Below are 9,769 nucleotides of genomic sequence, written 5' to 3'. Positions count from 1 at the left end.
TCTCCACACAACTTCTTGATACCAATTTAGGATTTGATTGTTGGACTGGATAGTTACTAAGCAAATAATCATTACTTGGTTTATAGCCTAACCTTCAGTGATTGAAAATTGGGAAACATATGGAGTAATTGCCATAAATTATCATGTAGTCTCCAACTGAGAGACTTGAACCCCTCACCAGGAAGAGGAATTCAAAGAAAAGACTAATAAGATTTGTTATCTGTATTGGCCATGTTCTTCCCCTACCCTCCCCCCCCCCCCCCAAGGATCTTGACCTCTGAATCTAAGAACATCTTGACCAGGAGAAGAGAAGCTAGTGTAGTGATGACCTGAGAGAACAACACTGGAAAGACTTTTGACTGATTCTTAGGAAAGGATTTCTTCAATTTTTAATGTAGGCCTCCTAGGAGGACCCTGAAATGGTCCTAGAGCCTTTGCAGAGTCAAAAATCATCGAGATTTGGTGAGCTGGAATATGTGTGGGCCATACATTTCTCAGATTCATCAACTTTCCAAGTCCTTTGATCTTGAAGGAACTTCCACAGTGCACTTAGTGTCTGAGGTGAAGGAGCTTGAGGAGGAAGAGGAAGAGGAAGATATAATCAAGGCTTTCAGCTAAACTCCCAGCTGGTTTCAATGAAGTGCAGCATTCATTCAGAGAATATCAGTGCTGAACAGAGAATGTTGTCCAGGGACCAGCATCCTGGAGGATTTGTTTGACAGTATCTAGTAGAGACTATAAAATTAGAAGGAGCAGACCCAGACAGGGGAGACTAGAAGACAGGTGGGTCCCGGAAAGAGCAATGTCACCAGCAGCCTTGCAGCTTCTGAGGTGTGTTACCACTCTAGCTGTGTGCCCAGGCCACCTATATTTTCTATGTAGACAGTCCTAACATGTGTGCCCCTTACATGTCTCCAGTATTTCTATTGATGCTGTGTGTGTATCTGAGAGAAAGTGTGTCCCCATCTTATCATTAAAGACCTTTGCTTTGAACTAACTGTGTCCTCTGACTGATAGCAGAAGGTAAGTATTTCAGTAGGGGCTTGTGAACTATGATTTTTTCTAGGTGCAGACCCAGAGAATACCTACAACTTTAGTAGCCTGGTAGCTATCTGCAGGGGGCCTTACCCAACAAGATGAGGAGGTGCCTCCAGGTGCAAAAGAGGGCACATCCACAGAGCCAGGGGTGGATTCAATGGCCCTGAGTTCAAGTCTAAGCTTTGCAACTTGAAAGCTGTGTGATGATAAAGAAGTTGATTAATTTCCCTGAACCTCTGCTTCATCATTATATAGTTAATTCTAATCCTTATTACTGTTGAGGGCACCACATACTCAGTCATCCAAGATCATAGCCTCGGTGACATCCTCACCTCCTCACTTTTTCTCATCGCCATGTCCAATCTGTTGCCAAATTCTGCTGATTCTACCTTTATAACACTTCTCAGGTGCTCTCCCTTCTTTCCTCTGCCATTGTAACCATCCTGGTGCAATTTTCACCCCCTTTCACATGACTCAAGTACTCTTGCAAAAGCCTGCTGGTTCGTCTCCCTCCCCACTCCAACCTATCCTTTACTCAGTTGTCAGCTCAGGTCCAAACATGTCATTCTCCTTATTTGACAAATTCCAGGGGTGGCATATTATCTCTAGGATCAAAAATGAAACCTTCTGTCTGACTTTTAAAGGTCTTTATAACCTGGTCACATCTTACCCTTCCAGTCTTCTTACACTTTACTCCTCTCCTGTAATCCAGTGACACCTGTCACATCACACTCTGTCTCCCTACTCTGCATTTTCACTGGCAATCCCCAATGACTAGAATTCCAGCCTCCTTCTTCTGTCTTTCCTGACTTCTTTCAAGTCCCATCTTCCACAAGAAAGCCTTCTTGTGTCCCCTTTGCTACTAGTGCCTTCCCTCTGTTGATTATATCTCATTTCTTTTGCATATATCTTGCTAGTATGTAGCAGTTTGCATTCTGTATCCACCATTAGATTGTAAACTCTTTGAAGGCAGGGACTCTTGGCACTCTGCATCCCCACTGTGTTTTGGCACAATGCCTGGTACATGGTTATTCTGTTGTTTAATAAATCCTTGTTGACTTGACTTCTATTTACTTCTCATCTCACGGGTCAGTTGTGACCCTCTGGGAAGTGATTCTATATGGATTTATCTCTGTCTTAGAATTCTCCTGAGAAGAATCTAAGCTCTCTAAGGAAAGAGACTTCTTTTGTCTTTGCTTCCTTAGTGCCTAGTAAAGTGTCTGTTATATAGTTGGTTCATTGAATTGAATAAAGCACTGTATAAATGTGAGTTATTTCTATTTGGAAAACACTAACCTGCAGTAAGGCAGACTTCCACTTTTCCACCAAAGTTGGAAGAAATGGAATTCTGGGTAATCCTCTTTGCTTTATTTATTGATCTTTGGTTTAGCCATTCATCTTTTCCAATATTGGTTTAGGTAAAGAAGCATAGCTATAAGGTAATTTCTATCAAAAAGCTCATTCTAAGCATAGAGAGTTAATGACATCTTCCTCCTAGGCAGATTGAGCATAATCCAACCAAGTCTGCTCAGGAATTTCACTACTCATTTGTTATAGAACTTGATTGGTATACTTATTACAAAAAAATCTCAAGGAGGCTTTAAAAGCTCAAGTTCAGAGAATTTTCTTTTCCATCTGCATGCAAAGAGATTATCCAAACAAACACAATGGCATCCAACTTGAGAACAGGATCTTCTCCAAAATTTTGTTACTTGAATTCCTTGGATTTATGTATCCACCATACTATCTTTTTTTTTAATTTAATTTTTTAATCCACCATACTATCTTGAGTGGAAGCACATCTGATTGGAGGGTCACACCAAAAGTTTAGAAACCAATGACTAGGCAAGTTTAGGGGAAAGGGGACATAATTCAATCCAACACTTAAATATCTGCTTTATGCCAGCCACAGTACTAGGTGCTGATGATACAAAGGAAAAAAAAAACAGTTCCTACCCTCAGGAAGTTTACATTCTTTGGAGAGGTGGGTGATATGTACATATACTAACCATAGCAAAGTAATTTTAGGACCATTGAACACTAACAAGTAGGGGAATGAGGAAAGGCTTTTTGCAATATAGCAGGTGAGTACTGGAAGAAGCAAGTGATTCTAAGAGGCAGAGGTAAGGTGAGAGGGCATTGTAGACAAGGTGGACAGAGGCACAGTGAATGGAGATGTGAGCAAGATGCCATCTTGTTGATGTGCCATATTGATTGTAAAGGGTTGGAAGAAAGAGTAGCCAATTTCTAGTTGTACCAATTTCCCATCAGTGTCCCTCTCAAAAGATAAGAGGTAGTAGTCAAAGGAGAGTCACTGGAAAAATAAGGAGAGGAATGTCAGCCAGAGGCTGGCATGTGTGATTTAGATGATAGGTCAAATAGCTGGTTTAGACCTATCATCTAAATCACAGTTTATTTTCTGTTTTTAAAAATCAAAATAACATTTGGGATGGGATGAAAAGCCTCACTGAAGTTCACATGAATTGCCTCTATTCCCCCACCCTTTTTATGTAGTCCAAATTCTGCCCCAACCCCTAACAGGGATAAGCCTGTGGTACTATGTGCTTCATATGTGGATTAAGATTTGACTCCCGATTCACTGAGAAAATGCTAAGCCGTGACACTGAATACCTGCACAAATGATGAAGGGATTCTCCAGATGGTTCAAGGACTTCAGGAAAAGCAGTTGGATAGAGAAAGATGTGGACTTTTGAAGCATAGCCACAGACATGTGAGGAGCCAGACACCAATATGTCTCCTGACTTCCAGGCCTTGCAACCTTAGAGACTGCTAAGAACCACTTGCCCTAGATGAGATCATTCTCTCTCCTGGTCTGAACCAAGGTTTTATTTTGCTCCCAACCCCAAAGCCCCAGAGCTCTTGTGTGTTCTTGGGTTCATTCTAACCTGTATAACACCTCTGAGTTTTGTTTACTGCTTGCTTTGAGAAAGAAAGCAAGCTATATTCACAATGGGCTTTTGTGTAATTAATTGGCATTGGGTGGGAAGGAACTAAGTTGACAATATTAAGTGATCTTCCCCTTGAGAGTGACAGGGACAAGTAGACCTGATCCTGAAGCCTTAAAATGTTGTACCTCTCTTGGAAGGAGGAGAGAGACTCACGACCACAGTACCGCTGCTCCCTTCCTCCTCCTACAACTCCAGCTCTCACCAAGGCAGAAATTATAATCTTCCTTGAAGAAGGGGAGGGGCAGATCTCAGATCAGATAGCTATCCCTTCCACCAGTAAGCCAAACCATGCATATTTTTGGCAGGTACTAATCACACATGTTAAAATAATGTACATATAGATGTATATCTATGTATATAGACAAACATGGCTATATATACAAAATGCATAATATAATACATATACATATATAAATGTGGCTGTATAACTATAGAAAGAGACATATGTGGCTATATATTTTTATATGTACTATACAGCTATATGTTTATATCTATAACTTTCCTTTGCATCCCCTATTTACAATGCCATCTCTGGTCCACCTCCACTCCCATTCCTTACCACCAGTATTACTTTGGGGTGGTTACTTTACTACTCTGAGTAGGCTTATCCTTATTGGTAAAATTTGGGTAATCATAGCGTCTGCCTCCTAGGGTGAGGCAGATCATGAGATCATACACATAGAGGACTTTGCACACTATTTAGTGCTATAAAATGCGAATATTATTTGGCCTCAGTTTCCTCATCTGTAAAATGAGAAGTCTAGAATTACTCTTTATAACTCTATTTTAGTTCTAAAGTCCTGTGACTATGAAATCTGTCCTCTTTAATGCTTATGAAAAGGACGGCGATTCAGATTATCTAAAAATTGCTCTTTTTGTTGTTGTTCAGTCATTTTTCTGTTCATTTCTGACTGTTTCTTACACAGCTTGCTCGGGAGATGTTTGCTTGTTTGTTGGCTCCACCTTTAGACTGTAATATGTTTGAGGGCAGGGACTGTCTTTTGGCTCTTCTTGGCATTGGCCAGTGCTTAGCAAGGTGCCTAGCACATAGTAGGTGCTTACTAAATGTTCGATTGTCATTAGAGCTGCCCAATACTCAGCACACAGTTTCTGGAAGGGTTATTCTTGTCACATTTGGATATGTAATCACTGTCCTTGCCATGCTTTTCTAACCCTGAGAGCACTGTTTAGCTGGGTCTACAGGGGCTGGACTCCTTTTCCACACCCTGTTCTGTACCCAGGAATGATCAGACTGGGTTCAGTCCAGGCTAGCCTGTCCCTAGGTGAGAAGGACTCTATTTTCTTACACTCCTTGGTTTGTTAAATCCCCTACACTAGCCCTTGGGGATGATTTTAATGATGATAAATAGCATCACCATCTACCCAATCACATAGACTCACAATTTTGATGACTCCTTCCTCTCACTACCCATATTCTGCCATACTCACATACCCATATGGCTGCCACAGCCAGTCAGTTTTTCCTTTGGGAATCTCCTCCCTCATCATCTGTCAGGCTTCCCTGGATTCTTCAAAGTCCCAGCTAAAATCCCACCTTCTACAGGAACCCTTTCCCCCTCCCCCTTCATTCTAGTGCTTTTCTTCTATGGGTTTTCTCCAATGTATCCTGTCTAGAGCCTTTTTTTATATATAGTTGCTTGCATATCACTTCCTCCATTAGACTGTGAACTCCATGAGGGCAGCAACATTTTTGGCTTTATTTGTATCTCTAGCACTTAGGGTGGTATTTCACACAGAGTAGGCACTTAATAGATGTTTATTGACTGATATGTGTAAATTTCCTAAAAGGGAGATTTTTAAAAAAGTTCTCAAAGTTTGAGAAGAACCAGGCATATAAACACACAAAAAGGCTTTAACTTATAAGCAGGTATTAACAGAGCAGGTTTGGTAACTTCACTTATAACTAATGTTAAATTCTACTGGGAGGTTAATATTTAAATCTCAGGACAAAAAGCAGATTTTCAAGACTTCTAATTTACCATTTTACACTTTGCCTTTGCCTGGCATTATCTTTATGATTTCATTGGTAAGGCATCTAGACTCAGGCCACTCATTTTGTTGATGGACATCCTGTATAACACAGAAACTTCCTCCCCCACTAACCAGCTCCAGTTTGACCAAACTCACAGTTTCTGGACTGCTGCAATTCACAAGATGGCTTCTCCAATCCTGGACACATCTCCCATAGCCTCCTTGTTTGCTTAAGATCAGGAAAGAGCAAGCAAACAAAGGCATGCCAGGAACCAAAGTGAAAGCTTGCCTAGTTAGGATATGTGCTCACTGCAGAATGGTAGCCAAGTGGGAGATTGGTGCATTCATTCCCTTTCCCCCACCCAGCTCTCAGGACAAAGCTCAAAACCGAACAAATGATTTGTATCTGGAAAAGAAGAGAGGATGCAGAGAGGTGGCAACCCATTTTCTTTGACCATCTACTTCTCTGGCTCAACAACCAATTAGGAGACATCATCATTTCAGAGTAAGCCCCTCAACTACACATTATAGATGGCAGAAGTTGCCCTCCCGTCTCCTGGTTTCCAGGAATGATGACTGAACATGTTCTGTGAAAGGGGAAGGGCCCCTGTAATACTTTGATAAAAGTCTATAAAAGTTTTACAATAGTTCAGTTCTTTATCTGAAAAATGATAAGGAAGTAATTTGAGACTCTAGCATCTTTGGTAAAAAGGACAATTCTTTTTCAGAATTCAAAGCTTAGTTTGCAAGTCTTCTTTTCCTTCTGTTGTAACTCTATTTGTGTGAAAATGTGTTCATGTTTTAGAACAAGGAGTGGTCTTTTTTTTTTGTTCTGGTGGTCTCACGGCTTCCTCTTTCTTATGATCTTCATGACCAAATTTACTTTTATATTGCTCTGCTTCAGTAGAAAGGATGGTGGACATGAGTGTGGTTGCATTTATTCATTTGCTCATTCGTTGATTCCAGGTCAGAGGAGCTGGGCTCCTATCCTAATCCTGCCCATTAATTACTACCTTTGTGACCTTTGGCCTCAGTGTCCTTATCTGGAAAAAGAGGGTGTTTGACTACATGGTCTCTAAGATGTCTTTCATGTCTAAATCTATGATCTTATCATTTCTGGGTGGACAGAGCACTGGGACTAGAGTCAGGAAGACCTGAGTTCAAATCCAACCTCAGATACTTATTAGCTGTGTGACCCTGGACAAGTCATTTAACTTTGCCTCAGTTTCCTCATCTGTAAGAGGAGCTAGAGAAGGAAACCGCAAACCACTCCAGTATCTTTGCCAAGAAAACGCTAAGTGAAGTGTTGCACATGACTGAACAACAACAAACATCACTTCAAGGAGATATTTGCAACTTTTAACTTGAACCGACAGTCTGGAAGTGATTAGATCTGGGGGTGGAGTGGGGCTGAACCAGGAAGCCACCTGGGGCACCATTACTCAAATCCTAGCCAGTCTATGTCTATTTGGCCACCATGCCTCCAGCGTTCTGGAGAGCAAAGCTTTACTATCATACAGCTGTTTCCCCATTATGTCTTTTCTACTAGAAAAAAAAAGGGTAATTTCCTCCGAAGAATAAAATAGCTGCTGTGGACAATGAAAAAGGACAGCACCTCACTGCCCCTGCTCCTGGCTGCCATTCATTCTTAGTGAGGAGGAGCAGGTGAGGATTTCCATTACTCATCATCTGACAGGACTTTAAAACTAAAAAGTGACTTTCATTTCCCATGCAAACTAAGGAAGAGAAAATGGGGATGGGGGAGACATAAAAGCCATCTTCAAGCATTTGAGGGAAGGATTGGACTCGATCCATTTGGCCCCAAAGGGCAAAACTAGAAGAAATCAGTGGAAGTTTGCAGAGAATCAGATTTAAGGTTGATTGAAGGGAAAGTGTCCTGGTTATTAGAGCTGTCCAAAAGGAAGGAAAGCATTCTCCCTCACTACAAGTCTTTGCAGGAATGTTGGATAGGGAGGATGCCATAGAGACATTCTAGAATCATCCGGTTCATATGTAGGCTCTAGAATGGATCTAGAGCAGTAAGAGACCTCACCAGGCTTGAAGTCTAACCCCTTCACTTTATAGAAAAGGAAACTGAGTCCCAAGGAAGCGACTATCCATCAGATATAGGTTAAACTGTGACTCTAAAGTCCCTGCCAGATGTAATACTTGAGGTTTTGGCTTTTTTTTTTTTAAGTACACTGTAACTAGACTAGAAAAGGGAAAGAAACCATCACCCTATAGGCATGCTTTGGTTGAATACAAATGAAAAGAACAAAAGGGCCTTTATTAAGCATTTAGGATATGCTGGCCTGGTGATACAAAGCTAGGTCATCCTTACACTCCAGGAGCTCATGCTCTGAATGAGGGAGATGACATATGAAAGAAAGTGCAACTTCAGGACATTGGGCGAGACCCAGGAGCCTTTAGGTTAACTTGTAAAAGATCCCTCCTGTGAGAAATGCTAGTAGTTTAGTTTCCACAGATTCTATAGGAACAATGGACGTTCCAAGAACAGATGTTGCACAGGGTGTGCAGGAAGATGTGAATCAGGATGAGGGGAGGAAGGGCAGAGTGACCCTCTCCAATCGTATAGCTGGAAGAAATCTATAAGTTTCCCCTTGGAAGGGGCCTGGGCTAAGCTGGCTCAAACTGGTCAAAGGATGGTCATCAACTTTTCATTAACACGAAAGCTTAACTAGCCTCATACATATTAGCTGACACACGACTCATAGAATTAGAGCCTCACCCAATCACAGGACACATTTTTGGTAGGAGGGAACACACAAAGGAGCCCATATGTTATGGGCAGGTCAGAAAGATTGTAACCCAGAAGAGCTGAAAGCAATCCCAGTTCTGAAGGGAGGAACAGGGCAGGAAATTGGAATGGAAGCAGCAGAAAAGGGCTTGCGTTTGTCTGATTCCCTGTAGTCTTTTGAAGAGGCTACCCATTTATTCAGGAGAGAATAAATGTAAAATAAAGGTAAAGAAAACCTTCCTGGCTTTCCAGTGGGTATTGTCTATTCCTAGATTAGGTACGCTTCTAACACTCCCTTCCGTGGCCCAGAGATACTCTTTCTGCCCCTCAGGGACTGAGAAGATACTTGAGCATGTGCAGAGGTTGTCTGCCTGCTTCTGGCTTCAAATGACATGTTGCTGGGTGGAATTCTCTTGACTGGCTGTTGATGGACCTGGGTGCCCTACCTGGGTGGCAGAAGAGTGGGGTGGCATCCAGCTGTTTTGGTTTCCATACTTCAGGCAGCAAACTGTGGTTTCAACCAAGGGTGGAGAAGGCTTGCCACTATCCCAGGGTAATGTGATCAGGGGCTATTGCTTCTTAAGTGGAATATGCACTCAGCTAGCTTCAGTACATGGCTGACTTTGCCTCTCTTGGGTTTTTCTTTTCTTTAGCATCAACTTTATGAGCATCAAAGGTCCTGGAAACCCTGGGAGATCTTGGGAGAAGCAACAGTAGCTCCCAGAGTGGTTGCAGCTACAGTAGCCATAGGAGCACCCTGGGAGCCAGGAAAGAGTCACCAGGAGAGAGAAACTGAAAGCTCCTAGAAAAAAAAATCCTCTTAGGGTTTGATGGGATTGTGCTCAGTGGAGATGAATGTAAAGTGGCTAATTAAGTCTTGCAACAAGAGGCTCATATATTAACTTTCTGGCTGATTGATTGTCCAGATTGATTATTACTATAAGCTACTGGAATCAGCTCTAGCCCATTTGTGGTTCTTTATTACTTAACATTCCCTTTTCTGTGTGGGAAC

This window comes from Petaurus breviceps, unplaced genomic scaffold, assembly GCF_028583685.1.
Source record: "Petaurus breviceps papuanus isolate PSGF00001 unplaced genomic scaffold, PetGlider_PUasm1.0 185, whole genome shotgun sequence".
NCBI lineage: Eukaryota > Metazoa > Chordata > Mammalia > Diprotodontia > Petauridae > Petaurus > Petaurus breviceps.
Note: the sequence above shows the minus strand (reverse complement) of the source record.